A 25177-nucleotide genomic window follows, 5' to 3' on the forward strand; every position below is an offset into this window, starting at 1 on the left:
CGAACCATGGGTGTAAAGGGTCTACCCTTATACTTAAATATTTAATACCCCCTTGTGCCCAGTCAAATTTACTTCCTTGTGCAACTGTCTATAATCTCCTTGTGTTAGGGGCATAATTTGGCTTTTATCAAAATTTATTTTATACTCAAAAACCTTACCATAATCTTCCAGGATGACTTCCAATTTAACCAAAGATTCTGTTAGATTTGTCAAATAATACATTGTCAGCAAATAAATTAATCTTGCGTTCCTTCCTATTCGCTCTGATCCCCACCTTATGTTTGGATCCCTTCAAACAAATTCTGCTAGTGGTTCTATTGCTAAAATAAATACAGCTGGAGATAATGGACAGCCTTGTTTACTTGATCTATTGAGTGGGAAAACTTGAGATGTCTGACCATTGGTGACTATCTTAACTTGAGGTTTACAATAAAGTGTTTTTATCCAATTAATAAATGATTGTCCCAATCCAAATTTCTCAAGTATTCTGAATAAAGAATCCCACTCTAGTCAGTCAAATGCCTTCTCAGCATCCAAAGTACAAAATTAAATTGAAAGAGAAATACATACAAAAGATGCTGCCAGAGTCTGAGGCACCTTTTGTTCAGATCAATGCCTTTAACTTCCCATCATTATGGATTGCTCTCAACTCTCTACCAGTCTTGTGAACCACTGCTTTCCTCCTCAATTGTCAGTTCTGATCCTTTCCTCATTGTTTAATATGTTTAGAAGCTTGTTTGATACTATTGGATTGAAAGCAGAGCTGTAGTTGATGAACAGTAGTCTGATGTAGGTGTCATTGTGGTCCAGGTATTCCACAGCTGAGGGTAGGTCCAGGAAGATGGCGTTTGTCATGGATTTGCTTCAGCAGTATGGGAATTTGAGTGGGTCAAAGGTAACCTACAGTTCTAGATTTTCTAACAAAAGGAAATCTCAACTCACCTCCCCCCCCCCACCCCACCCCACTTAACCCCTCTCAAGAACCTTAGGATTTTGTTTGAATTAAGTCCCTCTCAGCAGACATTTGCTCTATGCCTCTAACTTAGATTGTCACCTGAAAGCTTGAATAGTAAAGTCTCTGTACAAATATGAATCCTTCTGCATTTTAGCCTTGGCATAAGCTGTTTCTATTCTTGTAGCTGATTACGTGATTAGTTGTAATCGAAATGAAATCAGTCTACTTTCACCAGTTCCGATATGAATAATAAACTAGAATGCAACTGGCCAACAATGTACAAACCTTAGTCGTTTTTGAAATGTTAATTGATTACTTCAACTTTCAAAAAGATGAGAAAAGTATGGAAAGCTGTGTCTTGTTCTCTATTCTAGCAATGCTCTTTTGCAAAACAATTGTTGCAAGAATAAAGAAAATCTGCAGATGCTTGAAATACTACAGTAAGTGAGGCTACATCTGCAGGAAGATTTTTAAAAAAGTTCATAGTTAGAATTGAAGACACTTTGCCAAGGATGGGAGGGAGAGGGAAAAAAAATAGTTTAGCTGCTAGAGAGGGGTGAGGAGGAGTTGTGGGTAGGGACGTGTGTCCTTAAGATAATAAAAACCATCTGCCGGAGGAGCTTGGTAGGTCAAGGAGCATCAATGGAAGAAAAAGAATGGTTAATGTTTTGGGTTGGAGTCCTTCAAATAACCCGTGAAGATCCTCCAGCAGCTTACTCTTTGTTCCGGTTTCCATCATCTGCAGTCTCTCATATCCTTCCTGTCTCTAGTAAAACGGAAGTAAAACTGAAGTGACCATGAGGTCTGCAATTTAAAAAAAAGATTATATGCAAACAGAACGAAGGCAAAAGAATGCACAGGCAGTCAGGCCCAGAAGGTAAGACTGCACATGAAGTCCATTTGCAGGGGAAGATGTAAAGGGGAGGGCTGTGAAGAGAAGCAAATCAGCTAGGAGCCAATATCACTGATGGATGACTGAATGCGGACAGATTAGGTTACTGTAAGCACAGAATAAAATCCAGGAGGCTTCAAAATACCTAGACAGATGATTATGTGCTGTGCATCAGCTTGTGTTGGATCTCTGTTAACTGTGATGCAAGATGTAACAGCACACAAGGTCAGAGTGAGAATATTAAGGAAAGTTAAGCCACAGTAAGCTGGAACGTCATGATGGCATGGACTGAATGCAGGTGCTCTGCAAAGTACTTGATCTATGTTTGATTTCTCTATCATTGAAGAAGGTGAAACATTGTGAAAGAAGAATACAGGATATGAAATTTGAAGTGTGTGTAGCTCACTACTGAGGAAAGTATATTTGAGTCCCTGGGTGATAGGTTAGAAAAGGTGGAAGGATGTGTTGGAAGAGGAAGTGCTGCATGAAGGGAATGGTTGGTGGGGATAGAAGTAGATCTCCGAATGCTGAAGGAAAGCCCTGGGAAATGATGATTAGGGAGAGAGCAGAGTGGCAGGAAATGGATGCAGTGAGGTCAAAAGCTAACAATGCCAGAGGGGAAGCTGAAGATGAAGAAGGCAGATCTTCCAGAAGAACCTGCAATGGAAGTCATGGGTTGGTGCACAGAAAGTCCTGCACCTGGAATGCACTGACTATATTTCTTGCCAAAACAAACAATAAGACTTGAGATAATTGCTAGTGGCACAAAATATTGCAAAGAGTTCATTTGGTGCCTTTCAATAATATTTTTAGTTATGTAACATGTTTAAATTCGTGGATTACAGAGCAATGGTATTCTAGCCAATTTTATTTACTGAAGCAAAAAAGCCCAAACTGCAAAACTAAATGGTTTCATCAAAGTGACAACACCCTTGGCTCAAGTGTACAAGCAGAAATAGAAAGCATAATAGCACAAACAAATATGTACATACAAAGCAGTCTAAATTAGGATAAAATAATTTGAAATGTCTACAGTACAGATGGCGTTTAATTGGTGGTGACCCCAGAAATGGAGCAGAGGATTCTCGGGTGATGCAAAATGGCACAATTGAATAGCATGCTTTCAATCCTGTCAGAGAATACTAAAAATATACCAATGTTGGGCACGTACATGACTATAAAATTAACCACGCTAAACCATTCATTAATAGATTTTAAGTGGAACTATAATATTTTGATAATGGAAACACCCAACTAAGAATATGCTGCAAGACAGAAACTGCTGGAAATACTCAGCACGTCAATTAGAGTCTTGTAGACATAAATATAATTGACATTACCATTTGACAATGCTGATGAAGGTGTTTAGATTTCTAACATTGGCAGGATTTTGCTTAAAACAAATCACATTATTCACTTGAGGTATGACCAACAAGATTTAAAGTAATAAATTCATAGAACACTATAGCATAATAAACAGGCTCTTTGGCCCATCAAGTTCATTTCAAACTACCTTGTCTCATCAACCCACACCCAAAACATTGTTGTCTGTACACCTATGTTCTATATACCTCCCATCCATGTGCCTAAAGCAGATTTCTCTGAAATGTTGAAATTGAACCTGCATCTACCACTTACGCTGGTAATTTGTTTCACACTTTCATCTCCCTCTGAGTGAAGAGGTTCCCCTGAATATTTCTCTGAAACATTTAATCTTTTACTCTTAACTCATGTCCTCTTGTTCTTTTCTCACCCAACATTGGTTCTATCTATCTATCTATCTATCTATCTATCTATCTATCTATCTATCTATCTATCTATCTATCTACCTATCTACCTACCTACCTACCTACCTACCTACCTACCTACCTACCTACCTACCTACCTACCTACCTACCTACCTACCTATCTATCTATCTATCTATCTATTTATTTATTTTCCCTTTGGAATACTGTGACACCTGCTGAGTTCCTCCAGAATTTTTGTGTTCTATACAATCACAACACCTGCAGACTTTTGTGTTTCAATACTTGATGCATACTTGAAATGTTATGTTATATAATACTTCAACTTTGCCAGTTCAAATAAAGGATACAGCAGTTTGCTTGGTATTGCACTTTAAGCTTAATAGTGATCATAGTGAAACTCTGTTAATCTGATACATTTGGTGATGGACAAACAGAGTTTCTGGACAGTTGGATGTTAATAATACAACACAACACAATCTCAGTTGATTTTTAAAGCTATTATGCAGTAAAATGATAGATGTTCCGGTGAACATGATAAGTTTGAAGGGATATGAAAAACAGAACCAGGTGAGTTTATAGAGCCTAAGGATTGTGCAGCAGATATAATGTTCTCTTCAGTTCCACACCAATCCTTTTGCCCATCCAGGTCCATATCCTTCTATCCTTTGCCTGATTAAGTGGTTGCCTAAATCTCTTTAAACATAATGATTGCAATCTGACTTCTCCACTACCTCTATAAAGAAAACACTTTCCCTTCAGATCCTTTCTAAGACTCTTTTAATCTTGTTTAAAACAATGAAATTGGGAGGGTACTTGTGTCTCACTTGCTGGAGTTGATGATCAGCATGAATGTCATCTGCCACTTATCAGACCATGCCTGATGGTTGTCTCGTTCTAATTGCATGCGGTCTGAGTGCTTCATTTGCTGAGGAGTTGCTGAGGAATAAAAGGTTTTCGCTGATGATTACACATCACCACTTCTGACCTTGTGTGGAAGGAATCATTGTATGATCAGCTGCAGGTGACTGTGCCAAGGACACTTTCCTGAGGAACTTGATTTAGATGCACCCTACCATGAGAAAAGGATTCTGAAGAGAAATGTGATAGAGGCAAGAAATTGGCTGCAGAGGTAGATAGGGTAAAGCCTTTCTGTATTTTTGCCTTCATAGGTTGGGGTATAGAACATAAAGTTGGGATGTTATGTTGCAACTTTATAAAATACTGATTTAGCCTTGAAGATGGTGCACAGTTCTGATTGCCACATGAAAGGAAAAGTATGGTTGCATTGGGAATGGTAAAAAAGATTGACAAGAATTCCTTGCCTATTTTAGGATACCCTGCATCTCAAAAGTCCCACTCCTTCAACAGGGGCCCATTCAACATAGGACCTAGCTATTGTCTGGGTCTTGATTTGTCTAAGATCTTGCAGTATAGACCATTGTTGTTCCTTGCACATGCTTTGATAGGTCTTTATTTCCCCATTATTTGGCTACTTCCAAATGATCATTTATATTACCCACAATACCCCCAGATTTTAGATGATTTGGAATAATTTCCTCAGATAGCATAACTGTGGTTGCTGCTTCCACTACCCCCATCAATAATGTAGGGCATTCTACCTTGTTTCCGACGGATATTATCAATTGTAATTCTGAGCAGACACAGTCCTACCTTTGAGGTTGTGGTGTTTGCTCCTGCGATGTACTTGCATTATTCATAGTGCTTCAGTAAACTGCAGATTACTAAGTGACGTTTGTGGGTGTTGCTGCACCATTTGACCTGAAACATCAATTGTTCATCTGGGTTTTCTAAGGGAACTCTGCTTTCTAAATTCTCTCCCAATCTGTTTCCAGCTTGCAATTTCAAGTTTCCAAATTTCTTGCTTTGGATACTTTTCCCTGACTCATTGGTTGGAGAAACCATTTAATTGGTCAATATCTATGTCCAGGCAGGGTTTTGCAACAGAGAAACAGGATCTTTGGCCTATCATGTCTATAACTGATCATTAAATACTTATCTATACTAATCCCATTAACTAGTTCTTAGTTCCTAGCCGATTATGCCTTGACTTAACTTCCCCCACCAGCTTCTTAGGCAGTGCATTCTAGATGACAAACATTTTTTGGGTGAACAATAATCTTCCTCAGATCCTTTCTAAATCTCTTCCTCCTCACCTTAATCCCTTCCCTTTGCTTTGAGGCACTCTGCTGTGGGGAATAGTTTCTTATTATTTATACCTCATAATTCTGTGCACCTTGATCAGATGCCCTTTCAGCCGCCTCTACTGCTAGGTTAACAATGTTTCTTTATCTAGACTTTTCTAATTATTGGACTGTACCAACCCAATTTCCTGCCATTAATTCACTGTTCCACTCCCACACTGATCTGCCTGTGGATTTCTGCTCTGTAAAAGCAAGGCCCAATGTAAGCCTCATCTTCTATCTGGGCAGACTTGTATAGTCTGGTCTATTGGGCATGTCCCATAACTTTTTCATTAAAAGCTTATTCTGCCCCTTAATGACAACACTGGATCACCCTGCCTCACCCCATCAGAGGAATAGCCTTGCTTGCACCCATTTCCCCACTCCCACCTTCTCTAATACCTTAACTAACTTTTTTTTCTCTTACGCGGTTCTGAAGAAGGATCCTCAATCTGAAACATGAGTAGTTTTTCTTGCCACACAGGCTGCCTCATGCTGAGTATTTCCAGCATATTATGTTTTTATTTCCGATTTTCAGCATCTGCAGAGTGTATTTTCGATTTTCAACCATGTTGTTTTGTCCTGAATGGTGTTGGGGTTCTCAGGAATTTTAGGAACACCACTTATCCGAGCGAGTACAAATTTTGCATCATGCTTATGCATACAGCACCTATTAGCTGGAATTCGTCTGGGATTGTCTGATCTCAGAAGTTAAGCAGGAACAGAACCGGTCAGTTCTTGGAGGGGAAACCGTCTAGCAACACCAGGTGCTGTGGGTTTTCTGTGAGGGGCGCTGAACAAAGTGGCGACTCTCTGTCTGCCTTACGGTAGACGCAAGTTGAAGAATTTCACGTATGTTACATTCTAAATGTAGTATTGCATGACAATAATGGATCATTTATCTTTATATTGGAAAGGTTTTGGGTGGAAGGGAGCCACTCGCTACAGCATATGCAGCCTCAAGCATGCTCTTGTATCATTGTATTTATGTAGCTGGTCAATGGTAGTTCCAGGACATCAGTGATAATAATGCAATTGGATATAAAGGGAGGGTACTTGTGTCTCACTTGCTGGAGTTGATGATCAGCATGAATGTCATCTGCCACTTATCAGACCATGCCTGATGGTTGTCTCGTTCTAATTGCATGCGGTCTGAGTGCTTCATTTGCTGAGGAGTTTCTGAGGAATAAAACGTTTTCACTGATGATTACACATCACCACTTCTGACCTTGTGTGGAAGGAATCATTGTATGATCAGCTGCAGGTGACTGTGCCAAGGACACTTTCCTGAGGAACTTATGGGGCTTGGTTGGCAGGCCTCCTAGCCCAGAAACAAAATGAAATTAAATTGTTTGTTTTCAAGCCCAAAAGGTCAGTTATGTATCTTTACATTTGCTATTACCTGCAGAGTTTCTCCAGCATTTTTTGTTTTTACTTCAACCACGGAGTCTACAGATTTTTGCGATTTACTTCTATTTTAAGTCCTGTTTGTGTAGTTTTGGAATTTCCCATTAGATGGCAGTGTTGCACAAAAACTACGACCATTTTCAGGCCAAAATATTCAACAGGTTTTATTTGCAACTCCCAACTTCCCACTGGTTTATCCTGTTGTTACAAATATGAATTTAAAGCAAACTTATTTTTCTAACTAGATAAATGATTGTTGCTTAATTGCAAAGCATTACTGAAAATATCATTCTATCTTACAACCAGAGAACATTTAAAAAATGAATATCTGCTCCAAGTAGAATTCTTTAGTATTTCTCTCACACATTTTCTCACCATACAGAAAGATTGTAAAGAAGGATGGAAATTTTATTTCTATCACAGCAACATATTGTAAATGAAAATAAAACAAATCTTAATATGGTTTCACCATCGTAAAGGAGACTACATTGAGGACACAGAATGCTTTAAAGCAGAATGGAAAGAGTGAAGGTGGAGTGAATGGAAAGAGTGAAGGTGGAGTGAATGGAAAGAGTGAAGGTGGAGTGCTGCTTCTACTGGAAAGACGGGATGGTGGGATGGGAAGAGACAAATGAGTGAAGAAATGTTGCAATGGGTGCAGATGGAAGGGCCCGTTAAGTGATAATTTTGTAGACCACCTGCAATCAGTCGGCAGGGACTTTCCTCCTGTTTCCTTCCTCATCTCGTTCTCATTCTAATCATTTTGTAGCTTCTGGCGCTGCCACAATAAGGCCCAATGCAATCTTAAGAGATGGTGTCTTATGTTATATCTGCGCACATTGCAACCTATTGGACATAATATAAAATTCTACAAATTAATTTTTTGGTCTGCATCCATCAACCATCTGTAGTGTTAACTCAGCTTGTTTGTTTGTTGTCTTTTTTTTCTCTCATTGCAAGTGGAGGACATGCTAAGCTTGTCCTCCTCCTTGGCATTTCACAACTCCCACGTTAATTTGTCCAGGTTCTTTTGACTATGTTCTTACTTATTCTGCTTCCATTTACTCAATGACGAGATAACCTTGGTTACAGTTTAACACCATTATCACCCCTGCCTTACCCCTCATTGCAGTGTTACATGCTCCTGTTCCAGAACATGCTGATTCCTTGCTCCAGATCCGGGCAGAAAGTTAAACATGAAAGTCTGCAGGGGCTGTGATTGTTGTAAAAACACAGAAATGATAGAGGAACTCAGCAGGTCTTGCAAAGTCCATTTCTGCCTGAGCCCTTCCTCAAGGTGTGAGTGAAAAACATGCAAGAGGCCTATCCGGTATTAAAAGGCTGGTGAAAAGGGAACAATGGGAGGGGGAGGAGTACAGACCAACAGATAAAAGGTGTTAATTGGATATGGTGAAGGACAGGAGAGAGGAAAAGTGAGAATTGATGGGGTGGGGGTAGGTTTTGGCTCTGTGTAAGTAGACAAAGGGAAAAGGGAAGGGGGGGAGTGATGAGTGGAGATCGAGTTAGAGGAAAGGAGACAAGGAATAGTTGGGGTGGGGGGGAGGGAGAAAACAGCTGTTGGAGGGTGTCCAGCTGGAATATGAGGTGTAAGGACATTGTAGTGATATGTTTTCTCCTTGTACATTATTCCCTACCTGTGTGCTGTTGTATGTAAGAGACTGGCCCACCCACGAGCAACTCATCATCTATGTCTCCTCCCTTTATGACCTAGCGAAAAAGGTTGACCTCCCTCCCCCCCTTCCGGCATTCCTGTACCTGGATCCAGGCCAGCCAAAGCCTTGTTTTTATTAAAGCCTATCATTCCCTTGCTCTCAACTTCATGGCTATTGATAGAGCCTATCAGATATGCCAGTGAGGTTAAAGGTGCACATAAAGAATGATCCATGTACCATCAAATAATTCTAGATGTACTTCACCTCTGTTTCCTCAGCTAGATGGTCTTCCATGTATTGTTGTACCACCTCATTCTCTTCTGATAAAGGATTTCTGATCTGAAGCATTGCCTCAGTTTCTTTTCCCATCAATATAGTATAACCTGTTGGATATTTCCAGCATTTTCTGTTTTTGCTTTAGATTTCCAGTATCTACAAGTTTGTGATTAATTTGTCTGCCTTTTGCAGTTCACACATCCCTCAATCTGCAATAATGATTGGAATGTCCAATAGAATCGACACATTGTGTGGCTGTGTTAACAGTCAAAACGACAATGAAATAACAGCAAAGAGCAAATAGCAAAGCACAGATCTATTAGTCATAGCTTTTAAAAAAATAAATTTTCAAACTCACACAAGGCAAAGTCCAGGAAGAAGGGAAGTTGTGGCTGAAAGTGAAAAAACTTAACACTCTTAATGTTTGTTGAAATCTACTTCACCTTTTTAAACATTAAGATAAAGTGTTTAGCCTACAACTTACAAAATTGAGGCATCTGGTGCATAGCAAGGAAGGCACTTGCATCTTGTTTTACAGTTTTGGAATGCATGAAGATGGAAAGCATGCTCTGCGCAGGAAAGTTAACTGACTTCTTAATCAAAAATATATTGCTTGAAGAACATTTAGATCTGAAATTGGTCTGGAGATACCAGGTAAAATATTCAAATTGTGATCTTATACTATTCTCAGCAAGTTATTTTGATTCATAAAGTTGCATGAAAATAGAATGCATAGGAAGGTTGCAAAATGAGATAAATGCCAAATTCTAGAACAAACTGTACAGTCTATCCTTTAGTGATGTTGGTTAAATAATTGCCTGAACATTGGAAAAACTCACATGCTTTACAAATAATCCACTGGGTTTCTCATTTTTTAAATTCATTGGTGGAATATGAGTGTTGCTAGGAAGATGAACAATTATTATCCATGCAGAGAGGCCACAGAAAGAAAAGTGACTTTCATGCATCATCTCATTCAAAATAAGCCATTGCTCCCATCGAACTGCACCAATGTGTCAAGCTAGATTAGGTGCTCAGGTTTTCCAGCTGATCCCCCTGATTTTGCTGTAATGGAAATGCTATTTGATTCATGACAGTCGTAGACATGAGGAATAGATGAGTTCCTTTCTTTCTTTTCTCTTTATCTCCTCAAACCCATTCCAACTTCTTCGCATGCATCTCCACTTACCTTGATGACAAGTCTTGGCGGCATGGTTAGTGCAATGCTATTACAGCACCAGTGACTCAGGTTCAAATCTGGAGCAGTCTGTAAGGAGTTTTACGTTCTCTATGTGACCTGCCTGAGTTTTCTCAGGGTGCTCCTGTTTCCACCGACCCTCCAAAATGTATGGGATTAGTAGGTTAATTGGGGGTAATTGGATGGCGCAGGTTTTATGGGCTGGATATCACCTCAAACCGTGCATCTTGGCGCCTCACAGTTTGGCGGGCAGCAACCTCCTTTGAAGAAGACCGCAGAGCCCACCTCACTGACAAAAGGCAAAGGAGGAAAAACCCAACACCCAACCCCAACCAACCAATTTTCCCCTGCAGCCGCTGCATCCGTGTCTGCCTGTCCCGCATCGGACTTGTCAGCCACAAACGAGCCTGCAGCTGACGTGGACTTTTTACCCCCTCCATAAATCTTCATCCGCGAAGCCAAGCCAAAGAAGAAGAATATTGTTAAAATTTAAACAATAATAAAAAACAACTTTCTGCTTCATCAAGCTTAATCAATTAGAACATAGTCTCTAACAATACATTGCACTGTATTGCACTGTATATACTGTACCTTACATTTCTTAGTTTCAACACTAGATGTCACTGCCAATTTGAACAACAACTAGACCAACTTTGCAATTTTACTCATCGATGAAAGTGTTTACCTCAGTTGATTAAACATAACAGAACTGAAAAGGCAGAAAATATCAAGGAAGTACCAAAAATTTTGACACGGTAGGGAAATGAATACTTTTTCACAAAAGTCAAGGGGAAGTGAGTTTGTTTGATTTGCAAGAAATCTGTCACCTTTAAAAGCCTATTCATAGAGAGTTGTGGAGGAATATTGGAGTCTGCCTTGTCCCTTTTTTTATATATATTTTATTTAAGATTGAACATCACAAATATAACAATACATAGTGTGATTAATAATTTATATATATATATATAAAAAAAGCACAACCTCCCAATCCTCCCAACTAATACCCTTCTTCTTCTCTGCCCCAACTACAAAGAAAGAAAAATGAGATAATTATTTAATATTAGAATTTTATAACTTAAAAGCTTCTTGGCTGCAGGAGCGGAGACATCCACTGGAGTGGACCGAGACGTCACATTTTAACATTAATAGTTTTCAAGTAAGGGCTCCAAACTTTAATAAAAATAATATTTATCTCTCAAATTATATGTAATCTTTTATAAAGGAATATAGGCTTTCATTTCATTATGCCATCTTTTCATCCCTAAATTCAAATTGGATTTCCATGTAATAGCTAAGCACTTATAAGAAACCACCAGTGATAAGAGCAAAAATTCAATTTGATACATACTTAGTTTCAATCTTAAAGCTATTGATTTAATATTTCCTAGTAAAAACAACATTGGATCAAAAGGTAAATTTATTTTTAATATCGGCTCTAAAAATAATTTAATTTGCAACCAAAAACTTTTAAACTTAGGTCAAGTCCATGTCGAATGAAAATAATTAGCCTGAAACATGCATCTGAAGAACTTAGATGAAAATTTTTCAATTTCAACAGAATCAAATAGAGTTGATCTAAGAAGTTATACTGCACTAATCTATAACCTACATTTATTACCTTCATCATACTATCTTTACACATATTTCTCCAATCATTTTCATCAATATTTCTATCTAAATCCACTTCCCATTTCATTCTAGATCTATGAAGATCAGGTTTAGGCAATTTATTTCAGAAATAAATTTTTTTGAATCATCTTTAGAAAGCAGTAATTCTTACAAAGACTGTCTAGGTGGTTTTAAATCATGACCTAATTGTTCTAGTAAAAAAAATTCAACTTGATAATAGCAAAAAAAAAGTATTTGAAGAAATTTGGAATTTATCTTTCATGCAGTTAAAGGACAAAAATTTCCCAGTTTCAAAACAGTTTTCAACTTTTTAAATTCCCTTTTGATTCCAAACTTTCAGAAATTGATTATCTACCATGAAAGAAAAAGTTTATTCTAATACAAAGATGTTTTCATTGAGATTTTAGCTTTCCCACCTGTCTGATAATCAATTTTATTCCAGAATTCAATTAAATGCTTTAGAATTGGTGGGTCTATTCCAGTTAATAATTTTGAATTCCATTTATAAATAAATTCCATCACAGACTTTTCACCAATTTTATCCAATCTATTTTAGCCCAGGCAGTAGTTTTTGTCAGATCAAACAAAGCATTAATAAATTTTAATTATCCCTTTCTTGATCTTTTCTCATGTTGTCGCTTTGCACCCAGTTTTTAAAAAATTTTGTACTGCTCTTCAAATGAGAGTTTTAAAGGGCTTATTTTATTCAATTAAATTAAATTTAAGCGGGGAGAGTGCAGCAGCGTGACTAGGGCGGCGAGTGGGGAGGGAGCAGCAGCACATCTCAGGTGGGTGAAGAGCATGGAAGTCCAGCAGAAGCAAGGAGAGTCAGATCCTGCCGAGGCCAGAGGGCGAAGGGGCCTGGGTGCCGAGCTCCACGTCCCGGGAGGAAGGAGGAGAAAAATGTGCTGGCGCCGAGGAGAAGGTCGAGCTGGAGGGGGGAATGTTGAGGAGTGACCAAGCCAGAGCAGCATCAAGAGCCGGGCCCAAGAGAGGAGCAGCTGATTGGAAGCCCCCCCAGAAGCTGAGTCAGTGCAGAGGGACCAGATAATGAGAAGTAGCCCAATGGCAGCCAAGCCAGACTGGAAGGAGGCAGACAAGGCATGGCAGAGCCAGCAGGGTGAGCCACTTTTTGTTTTAATGCGGGATCAATGACCATCTTCGATACCAATAATCGCCCATGCAACTGGAACCACTCAGCGTTTCCCAGAGTGGTTCCAGATGCATGTGGGATTATGGGTAATGAAGACGGCCATTGCTCGTTGACCTGGCTTCAATGCAACATTGCCTCTTAAAAAGAGCTTATGTTTTGCATGAATCTGTACTGCTGCCATTTTAATTCCATAATCCCGAATAATCAGAATACTGAGAAGTATCTGGAGTCAAGGATCTCGGATAAAAAGATAAGCACCTGCACTTTGATGAAAAAAGAACTTTTGATGCCGAAGGATTTTCTAGCCTAAAAACAGTGTTTCTTGCAGTGTAACTAGCTGAAAACTGCTAGGCCTAATATAGTTTGGCCTGTGACTCCTTATATGTGTATGTGGTCCACAACCAAAAATATTTGGCCGCCCTTCATTAGATGGATCAATAAATAGATTCAAATTATTAGGTCAGCACCTAATGCATATCTTTGAATTACAGAGTCAGACACTTCTGACCAAATTGTCCCACCCACACTCATCCCACCTGTCTGCATTTCGCCCATAGCTCTTTAAATCTACCCTATCCTAAACCAATCAACAGCAAAGCAAGGACCAGTCAAGGCTTTGACAGGATTAGAATGTTTGCTTAAAAAGACCTGGGAAGGAACAGAGTATGTAACAACAATGCTAAGTATATGAAACCACAAGATGAAGAGAATTACAATGCTTTAAACGTGAAGGTGGAAAATAATGGAGAAGCCTTTCCTAATGTCAAACAATAAAAATGAGCATTTGATAGTTTTGTAACCTTAATGTCTAACGTTGTTTTCCAGATAGTTATGTTATCACAAAGTTTAATTATTATTTAAGAAACACAAATTTGTATGACTCACAAACAGTATTAAGGTAATAACATGAACAGTATGTTATTTTAGTGATTTTATATCGATCAGAACCATTACTCCTATTTTTAATGTATACCAGACCATGTTTCAGTTCCACCAGAGTGCAGAAGAGGCCTTATGTTAGATTTATTGCTCAGACAGTAATCAACTGATTTCAAAATGACATTTTGTTTGAAATGAAAATTGATATCTCAAATAACTAATCAGAAGAGAATACTTCTGGCCAGAATTTGCACTCAGAGCCAAGGTAACCATAATCCCCACTGACCTGGAGGAAAGTTACCCATTTAGTGCCCTGCAAACCGAGTCATGACCCGGCTCACAAAATGGTCAGCAAATGCGGGGATTGCTAGGGTCCAAAAGGGACCAACGGCCGTATCCCATGTGACTTTCCGCAGGGTGGGAAATAGCAGGCAATGGTGCGAACACTGGCCAGTCGGAGGCCGGCACTGTGGTGACATCATGGCACTGTTGTGACATCACTCCTGTCGTCAGAGGCAGGGATTGAATATAAACAGGGCTGGCAGGGCAATAAATCAGTCTTCAATCTCGACTCAACCGTGGGTATGGTGTTCTTACTCCACATTTCGTGCAGCATGCACGCTACACCCACTCCTTTTAACCAGACACATATGATGAGAATCGGTGCATAAATAGGCTTTTAGAAATATTATTCCCTTGATTTTGAAATATTTATTTAAGGAAAATACATTAAAAATTCCTGGTATCCGGCACCCACAGGGATTGCAGATACTGGAAATACAAATTTTCTGGTTGACTGAGGCTCACTCGTTCAAGACCTAACTAATGCACCTGCATTAAGAATACACAGTTTAAGAGACCAAAGACAGTTCAAAATGTGAAGTAATTTGAAAAAAAAATCATCAGTATTGTAGTCCTTAATTATGTAAAGTTCACTTTAATCAGTTAATTCCTGTAACTTACGAAATGTAAATTTAAATATGAATCCTGGTCACTGGCGTTCTAACAGCATTGTGCTAACCATTACGTGAACCTTGGCCTTGTCATAATTAACCATCCCACGTTTACAGATAAAGCCTTATTAATGTACCTAATACTAATAGTGATAAAGACCCTTGGTAGGCAGGGATACAGAAACACTTTTACAAGTTTAAACTTTTATTTACATTTTTATTTCTTCTTAGTTATTTCAAATTTAAAAAAATGTATTTATTTCCTCAATTTTTTTGATGCTTGGGTTGCCATTTGCTTAAATTCTTGATACCATGGATTTTACTGTATAATGGGCATAAAATTAGAGTTTGATCCAAATAGTTTCCTCATCAGTAATGAATGGCTTCATTTATTCTTACAATTTATAAATTTTACATAACGATGTGCTTTTACTGAGAGGTTTAATATGGAACTAGTCCACACATGGTCAAAGTCTATGTTGGTGAGATAGATTCTCTTTGATTCCTTTGAACAAGTCTGCAAGTAATATATCTGTATGTGAATCACAAAGAATCGCTGACAGCAACCACTGTTTCCACATGTGTGAAGTTGGTGCACAACGAGGATCAAAAATCTTGCCATTATTTTCATCAAAAAATTTGGGCTACAGATTTGATCAGTACAATACATGTTTCAAATACACAACCTTTCTTGTTGCTTGAAACCTATTTTCTGTGCGCTTGGCAGTTTTATTTTACTTCTCATGACAGAGGAGGCATTTTGGCCCATCTAGGACTTTTCTAGCCATCATGAGCTAAGTCAAAGTTCAGATTTATTATCAGAGTACATACATAACATCACATACAACCCCGAGATTCTTTTCCCTGGGGGCAGGCAGTATTTCCACTTATCAGTAGAGCAAAAAAAACTTTTCAAGAAAAGATACAGTATGTATACAAAAGAGAGAAATGTAAAAGGAAATGCAAACAAACTGTGAAGTACAAAAACATAAATATTCAATTTAAAAAATGTGCAAATAATAATCCTTAAATGAGTCACTGAGCTTTTTGTCTCATGGTGGAAGGGTAGCAACTGTTCCTGAACCTTGTGTCAGGAGTCTTTTAGCACCTAAATCTCTTACCTAATGGCAGCAGTGAGAACCGAGCATGTCCTGGGTGGTGGGGATTCTTGATGATTGCCGCTGGTCTCCAACGGCTGTGTTCTTGATGCTGGGGAGAGTTTTGCCTGTTGTGCTCTGGGCTGCATCCACTACCATTTGCAGAGCTTTCTGCACAAGACTATTGGAGCCCTCATACCAGGCCGTGATGCAGCTGGTTAGCACACTATCCCCAAAATATTTGGAGGAGTTTGCCAAAGTTTTCAATGTTATACTGAATCTCTACAAACACCTGAGGAAATAGCCATGCTGACGTGCTTTCTTCATGATGATATTTGTGTGTTGGATGCAGGAATGATCCTCTGAAATGGTGACTCCCAGGAATTAAAATTTGCTCATTCTCTCCACTTCTGTTCCCCCCGAATGATCACTGGAATGCACACCTCTAGTTTTCCCATCCTAAAGTTCACAATCAACTCCTTGGTTTTATTGACATTGAGTGTGAGGTTGTTGTTAATACACCATTCAGCCAAGTTTTCAATCTCCCTCCTGTATGCTGACTCATTTTCCCCTTTTAACAACCCACTACCGTGGTATCGTCAGAAAATTTGTGGATGGTGTTATTGTCGTACCGAGCCACACAGTCCTAAGTGTTAAATGAATAGAGCAAGGGGCTAATAATGCAGCCCTGTGGTCCCCTGGTACTGATGGAGATTGTGGAAATTTTCTTACAAATCCTCACTGATTGTGGTCTTGAGGTGAAAATGTCCACGGTATAATTCCACAGTAGGGCGCTGAATCCCAAATCTTAGAGTTTGCTGATTAGTTTTGAGAAGATGATGATGTTGAATATCAAACTATAGTCGATAAAGAGCATCCTGGGGTGCATCTTGGCTTATTTCCATGCAACCCATTCTCTCTCACATCCCTATCAAATCCATTCCGTTTCTCCTAGTGCCCAATAGCACTGAGAGTAGATTACACTAGCTAATTAACCTTCCAACCAGCAGGTATTTGGGATGTAGGAGTAAAGCATAGCACCCACCTGGTCTCAGTAGGAGCATGTACACTGTGCACAGACAATGGAGGTCACTGGAACTGTGAGGTAGTTGCTTTGCTTACTGTACTGCAGTATAAGTCCCAATATCTAGACTGCTCCGTGATTGGATCGGTTTGGATTTTCCAGATTCTCGGGCATTACTTTTAAAATTCAAATTTAAGGATGAATAAAGTAGAGATCAACATGTAAATTTTGATAGTTTATTCATTAGCAAATACAGCATTTATCAAAACAATCTGTTTTAAATAAAAATAAAATCAACTCTTGACAAAAACGTAAACATAAAATTTTTTCACTACAAAAAAAGCGTGCAATGTTTGAAATTATGTTTAAAGATTAGCATTTTAAAATAAAAATACGATACACAAATGATTATTTTTATGATAAGATTACCTGTATTAAGTGTGGTAGCTTGTTGCCGCTGTGCATCTGTGGCATTAATGCAGGCACACATGCATGCACACAAAATCCCACAAAATTTAAAAAAAAATTGAGAGTCTGGATTCTCGTGTGGTCCAGATTTCTGACATCTGGAATTTTGGATTTTTACTGTACTCTGCCACCATTTTATTTGTGCTTTGTGGAAACATACTCAATGTTGTGTCATATTCCATCTTTAAATAAGCTAAATTCCTTGATGCAATTTGTGACTGAATATAGATATGTTTTTGGGAGATAAATTGGGGCAAGGTTTGTTAGTGTAGGTCACATACAAACACTTTAAAACATCTTATTTGAAATACTGGAGCTCTGCTAATACTAGATATGTCGGGGCCTCAGAACCTTTGCAAGAGCTTTGGAGAGTACCCAAGAGACTTCACTAATGGATTGTTGTTTACAAAAAGGCAACAGGTGAAAGAACTTGTTAGAGCTGCATATTATCTGGAAGGGAACTAAGGGTCATGTGGTTTTGCAAGCAGAGAGAGTCAAACAGGCTTTTTTCTCTGTATGTGTGAGAGAGAGACACAGAGATCAGTTCTACAAAATGATACAGTCAGTAACAGCAGCTGGGACTGGAACAGGACAAGCTGGCAAAATTGTGGAAAGCCCCATTTGGAAGGTGGGTTGTGTGTTCTTAGTTCAGCCTGGTCAAAGCCCTTGTGGTCCACACAAGAGGAGAGGACTGGCTCTCTAATGTTTCACTTGAAATAAAAGAAACAAAAAGGAACTCTATGGTGACCTGAAAGAAAGAGGTTATCATCTGGAGAACCCTGAGGGGGAAAGTTTAATCAGCAAGACACTGTAGTGGCTGATTAAAAAGGAATCAGTTGTGGGTGTCCTGGAACAACAAATCTCTCTCTGAAAATCAACAAGAACCTTCCTGAGTGGTAACCATTTACCTTCAGATCGCCATAACATGGTGAACTTTATAAATGTCAAATTCTGTGCACAGCATCAGAATTGCCTGCAACCAGTAAACTTGGAGGAATGAGAAGTGAGATTGGACTGTGAACCAAAGAACTTCTCTGAACATACACACACACGACATACACGTGTGCTTAGAATTAGAAGAGGATTAAGTTAGGTTAGTTTAGTCATTAGTGATAAGTTAAAGTGTGAATCTGTTTTCATGTTTAAAGATCATTAAAAGCAACTTTTGTTTAGTAACCATTTGTCTTGGTGAATATCTATTGCTGCTGGGTCCTCTGGGCTTGTAACAAATTCTACAAAAATTATCTCAGTGATTGAATTAAATCAGGTAAGTAATTTCTATGCATTTATCCAAGAAGTGTCTATTTTACAGTGACTAATAAACTCCTTGGTAAAATGATAGAGCTGTGCTGGGTTAATTGATCTTTCCAAAGGATGGCAAGAGTATAGCGGTCAGTTTTTACAAATGAAAATAACCCCACCTTTGAACCTTAAGCAGCAACTACTGTTTTAAGAGTCAATGCGTCAGGATTATATGTGTTCGGGATTGAACGCAGTGATGATATAGCAGTTAATGGCCACATTTTACATGCTTATATTCCCCACCATAACACATAATGTTTTATTATTACTGTTTTGTTAATATTTCAGGCCGATGTCTAAAATTTCAATTAAGCCTCTTACACGTCCAAATTAGGGAATTCAAGTTTCTGTGTTCATTAGGATGGAGAATAAGTATACTAACTGCATTGACTTTCTTCCATTTGCTTGGTGGCACTGGAATTTCTAACCAAAAGCAGGATTGAATGTAATTCTTTGTTGGAAAGCCAGGTGAATCTGAGATCAAAGCACAGGCTGCTGCATGCCTCACCTCCAGAAATAAAGACAGAGAGATCGAAAAAGGAAGAGGGACCAAATGAATTTGAGGTCATGGAGGAAGTTGGCTGCAAAGTGGATGAAAGACAACATTTCATCATGGATACTGAGGGAGTATCCAAAGTACCAGAGGAAGGGTTGAGGAGCCTTGTCTATTTAGATTATTTGTTACACTTCCCTTTTGATTCAAAAGTAAGTATATCTTCCAATCTTTAGAACTCTCTCTGTATTTTTTTAAGTTTCTTCAAATCACCTGTATGCTGACTGTATAAGAGGAGACATCCAGCACTGTTTTTCCAGGGTAAGAGTAGCAAACACCAGTGAAGGGAGGTAAGCTTAGTGGAAATATCTGGGGTAAATTATTTACACAGAGTTGTGGGTGCTTGAAATGCATTGTTGACAGGAATGGTAGTGGAGGCAGGAAAAATAGGGGTATTTAAGAGACTTTTAGACAGGCACATGGGTGAAAGAAAAATAGAGGGTGATGAGGTAGGGAGGGTTAGGTGAACACAACATCATGGGCTGAAGGGCCTATACTGTGCTGTAATGTTCCGTAGCATTCTTCCCTTGGCCTGGCTGCTCAGTTTGATACATGATGTCATATCCCTGGTCAGGAGGCATTCCAATTAATTAGTTCCTGAGAGCAGAGGAAGGGAAAGGTGTTGCCACTGGGAAGAACTATTGTTTCACTGTTCATGACTAATTCTGAGTTAAACTGATTAAAACAGCAATTGAATAAACACAATTCTCTCCATTGAATTCACATTCTCCACAGATTTAATTTTCAGGTTTCACGATTCCAAATGGCAAATAAAGTTTGTCAATTTGTAAACCAATGTGACTTGTATCCTGGACCTTACTCCCATTTCTTTTCCATGATAAAGTGGTACATATCGTTGCCACATTATTATCTCAAGTAATGATTAAACTAATTTCTGATTGAGGTCGGCAAGCCGTAGAACAATACAGCACAATATAGGCCCTTCAGTCCACGATGTTGTGCTCACCTATAAATACTGACCCTTCGGCCTTCAATGTTATGCCAACCCATCTATTCCTTCCTAAAAGAAAAGGTACTGAACCCTTCCTACCCATAACCCTCTATTTTTTTCTTTCATCCATGTGTCTGTCTAAGAGACTGATAAATGCCCCTTACATTTCATCTTCCACCACCATCCTCGGCAAAGCATTGTAGGCACCCACAACTCTGTTAAAAAAAAAAATCCCTGATGTCTCCCCTAAACTTCCCTCCCTTAACTTTGTTCATGTCCTCTGGTGTTTGCTGATCCTTCCCTAGGAAACAGATGCTGGCTGTCCACCCTATCTATGCTTTTCATAATCTTGTATTCCTCTATCAAGTCTCCTCTCATCCTTCTATGATCCAATTTTGTTTCAGGAAGCAAAACTTTTAAAAAAGAATTGTTGTCCTATGCAATTATTGTATTGTATCCCACCTATAGAACACAATAATTTTACTGCATGTTACAAATCATTTGGATGATTTATTTTATATAATAATAAATCTCTTTTTACCATGTGATTTCCAAGAGCCCACTGAATTTCTTTTATATTCCCAGATCACAATATGTTTGAATTTTAAAGGCAAAGGGTCTCTTTCTAAGTCACAGTTTCCCCAATGTAATATTTCGCACAAATTTCTGAAAATTTGACTTAACTGTGTTTTTTTTTCTTCTTACAGTCATTACAGAATGTGTTTTAAAAACAGAAATGTCTTTCAGGAATGGCACAGAGCAGGCATTCAATGTTTTAAAGATCTTTTTATTGACAACAGCTTTGTATCATTCAAACAACTCTCTGAAAGATTTAATTTATCCAACACAAAATATCTCTTGATATTTGCAAATTAGGCATTTTCTTCAATCCCAGATTTCTGATTTCTTTGGAGCTCATGATGTGAACTTTGTGGATGAGTTTTTTTTTAGTTTGCAGCCTTCTCATAAAGGTTATATATATATAATTTATGATGTTACTATCTTTAAGACAGGCCCCATTTTTAAAAATTAAAAATGCCTGGGAACTAGATTTAAACCTTTCAATGTCAGATGAAGTTTGGGATTTAATTTTTAAGTTAGTCAATAACTCACCATTATGTGCTCATCATAGTTTACTACAATTTAAAGTTGTACATAGCGCACACATGTCCAAAGCTAAATTCTTTCTGTGATAAATATAAAAGAGGAGAGGCTTCTTTAATTCATATGTTCTGGACTTTTCCCAGACTATAAAAAATACTGGAGAGTTGTCTTCCATACTTCATCGTTAATTCTTAAATTTAGAACCGAATCCTTTGGTTGTTCTTTTGACTTCAATTATTGGCCAGACCTGCGATATTACTTAGATGGAAGGATGCAGCACCGCCCTCTCACCTTCAGTGGCTGAGGGACATTATGTCATGTTTAAACTTAGAAAAGATTCATTATTCAATTAATGATTCAGATGTAAGATTTCAAATGCTGTGGGGGTCATTTATGAGTCATTTAGTCTTTAATATAATACAAGACCTTTATTTTTTTCCCTCTGTTTTCATTTTAAATATTAAGTATGCTTATTATCATATAATGTAGATAATGTAGGGATGGGGTTTGGATTTCTCTTTAATCTGGATAAAATTGTTAATATGTTTATGAATTGTGGATGTGTCTTATGTTTCTGTATTTTTAAAAATGATTTATTCAATTATTTACACTTAGCACTTCGCAAATGCTTTTTGTACTTTTATATTTCTACTGTTTTCTAATCTAAATTAATAAAAATATTTTAAAAAAGAAAAAAAATCTGTAATTTAAAATACCTGATTTAAATTGTACATCCCAATTGAATATATTTATTAATGTGGATTATGATATTACTGTTATAGGAACCTGGTTGTCTCTCTGTGTCTGTCTTCTCTTGTCACGCTGAATTGAAATAATTCTGATGTCCTCTGCATGGTATTTTTTAAGGTTCTGGATATCTATCTCAAATACAACAGAAAGTCTCATGCTTGTGACAACATCTCTGTTTATATTTGAGTCAGCTTTACCATTATTTACAATTTTATTCACTTTTTGTCATATAGCAGTATCACAGAGTTGCATCAGTGATGGCTCAGTCACACCTCAATATACCATTTCCTTGTTCCCCAGCTTTTAAAGACACAGATCAACTTTGCTTTTAATTATAGTATTTTGCCATGTAATGCTAAATATTGAAAATACTATATTTCAACAGTACCACATATGCCACTGAATTATGAACCTTGAAAATATCTGCCAAAAAGACGATGGTTAGAGTTATGAAATAAAGGGAAAAGCAGTAGGTTAGATGATGAAGAAACAATGTTAACTTTTCTACTCAAGAATCTTTTACTTCAATTTTGTCTTTGCTCTCTGGTCTAATTAACTTCTGCACTTGAATACATTTTGAAATTCTCTTGAAACCTTGTGAGTAAAGCCATGGACAATCAGCTTGAAATGCAATTCTCTGTGAACAAGAGCTTTGCATAATATTAAAAAAAAACAGTACTTAGAAGTTATATTTAATCAAATAGGAAACAAAGTCATGGAAATTTTCTTTAAAAAAATCTAAATTAACAAAGAACCTGATCTTTGAAAAACCCTCAGACCAAATTTACCTACAAAGAAAGTAAATTGTTATGTTTTCTCAGTTTTGGCAATAAAACTAAGTACTTTGTCAAAAATAAGAAGCCTTCAAATTATTATCTTTCCTCTAACAGGAAGATATCATTAAAGATTTATATTCAATTGCTTTATGGTTTTAAGGCCCAAAGTAATTCTAACATTTCTGAAACAGTCTATTTCATCATTTTATATTTACATTAATATTAATGTTGTACTTTTTTGTCTTATCAAAACATTACTCCAATTCCTCTGAATATAAAATCACTTAAAATTCACCAGAAAACTGGAGTTTGCAATTAAGAGCTGGGAGGAATTGTTAAAACATGTTCACATTTCCCAATGCATAAACATTTTATTCAGACCTGTATTTTCAGTGCTGCTTCTCTCAAAAAGTTCAGTCTTTGGTAAAACAATGGTATAAATGTTAAGTAAATCCAATCCTTTCCAGCAGCTGCTTAAAAATAGATAAATATGTAAAACAATATTCATATTTCATAACACTTGCATGTAGTTTTTCTGAATTTACAATATTGGGGAAAGAGGTGATTCACGGCTTAATTCCATATTGTTAAGAATTTTCTTATTTAACTTGCTTCATAAATCTATGTAGTGAAATGTTTATGACAGTTAGATATCGACCATGATATTTTGCTCTCTTGGCAACATAATGCCACATTGAGCACTCTTTATTTGGTCTCAAAATAATAGTGTGATTTGTTTCATACAGTAAAGCAACTTCAGATGAGGAACAGAAGCATGTTTATATCCAAAAGCAGCTGCTGTCCAAATTGGACTCCTTCGCCTTCGGATTTTTTGAGAATGACATCTTGTACTGTGCCACACTGCAGGATTTGAAGCTGTCATATTTGCATGATTGATTACGAAAACAAGTTTTCTGCAGAACATTATGTCATGTCATTTTAAGTCAAATTTTCATTTTGGAATATGATAAAAGCTAATCACTGACTGAGTGGTTAATTGGAAATGATAAATAATTTATAATTTTGGAAACTCATCACTTTGAATATTAATTCTTCAAAATTATGTAAAGGTTAAAATAAGTGTTTTTTTTTCACTTAATGTTTCCCTTTCCATATTGAATTAGATATTAAATTCAGGGGTCTAGAAATTCCTTCACACAACTCTGATTTAAAAAAAAAGTGGTGTGCAGTTGAAAATTGAGCAATATTATGCACATTTTTGGATGTCTTAATTCAGATAGAATTTTAACCCTTGAATTTTTTTTCAGCAAGATTTTGTAAGAAATTGTACGGGCAATATTTTTCTTCGAATATCATTAAGAATAGCCAAATGGCCCAGATTTTCAAAAATTGACCAGCTTCTCTCCTGTAAGATCATCCAAAAAGACAAGAGGCATTGAATCCATATAAATTTGTCTGTGTGAACTTAGAATTGGCTCGCCCAAAGAAGGCAGAAGGTGGTAGTAGATGGAGAATAGCCTGAAGGGAGGTCAATGACTAATAGTATTCTGCAAAGTTTGTTCTAGCATGCCTGTTTTTTGTGATTTATATAAATAGCATGGTGAAATGGAAAATTCTAACTGTTTTTTTTAACTTTTGCAGCCTTTGGTTCTGCAAGGCTGAGAACCTGCTGGTTTTTAGAATCAGCAGACATAAGCTAAATTCCACCGAGCGGCCAGAGATGCTGTTATCTGACGAAAGGACATCTGTGTACCAAGAACATTTAATCTTCCTGCTTGTTTTGGTCACAGACTGTCAGAGGCCTAGCCTTGATGCAAAATAAACCATTGTATTCAAAGTGATAAGCTGAAAATTATGTTATTCGATAGAAGCCTAGCATGCTAGCTTGCTCGCTTATCTTTCTTTCTGTGCTGGGAATGGTTGCTTGGGTACGCAGTTTTTGGGTAATATAAGCCATGGTCCCGCTGCTGAAGTTTGAGACTCTCCGAGAGGTGGCAACATCTCTCAGCAAAAAGAAGAACTTCTAGAGTCCAGCCAACGTCCCGGACGGGGGAGGTGGAAAAGCTGCAACCGGCGCCCTCACAACCTACTACAAATGTGCAGTTGTTGCCTCGCTTCGGCAGTTGGGATCAGTCCAGGCATTGATAAGTATAGTTGGGAAGGGCTTGCATATTATATTTTGAAATCAGCTTTTGAATTTGTAATAAACATTTGTATAAACTGAA

The 25177-nt window shown here is 37.7% G+C and overlaps 1 long non-coding RNA gene across 1 annotated transcript; it reads left to right on the plus strand.

The window, feature by feature from the left end:
• The first annotated feature begins 1736 nt into the window (after nt 1-1736).
• LOC138760142 (uncharacterized) lies at nt 1737-25177 on the plus strand. The gene is made up of 3 exons (XR_011355460.1): nt 1737-1832; nt 19321-19561; nt 23738-25177. It is a non-coding gene; the product is annotated as an uncharacterized lncRNA (long non-coding RNA).

The sequence above is a fragment of the Narcine bancroftii genome, chromosome 4 (assembly GCF_036971445.1).
Source record: "Narcine bancroftii isolate sNarBan1 chromosome 4, sNarBan1.hap1, whole genome shotgun sequence".
Lineage (NCBI taxonomy): Eukaryota > Metazoa > Chordata > Chondrichthyes > Torpediniformes > Narcinidae > Narcine > Narcine bancroftii.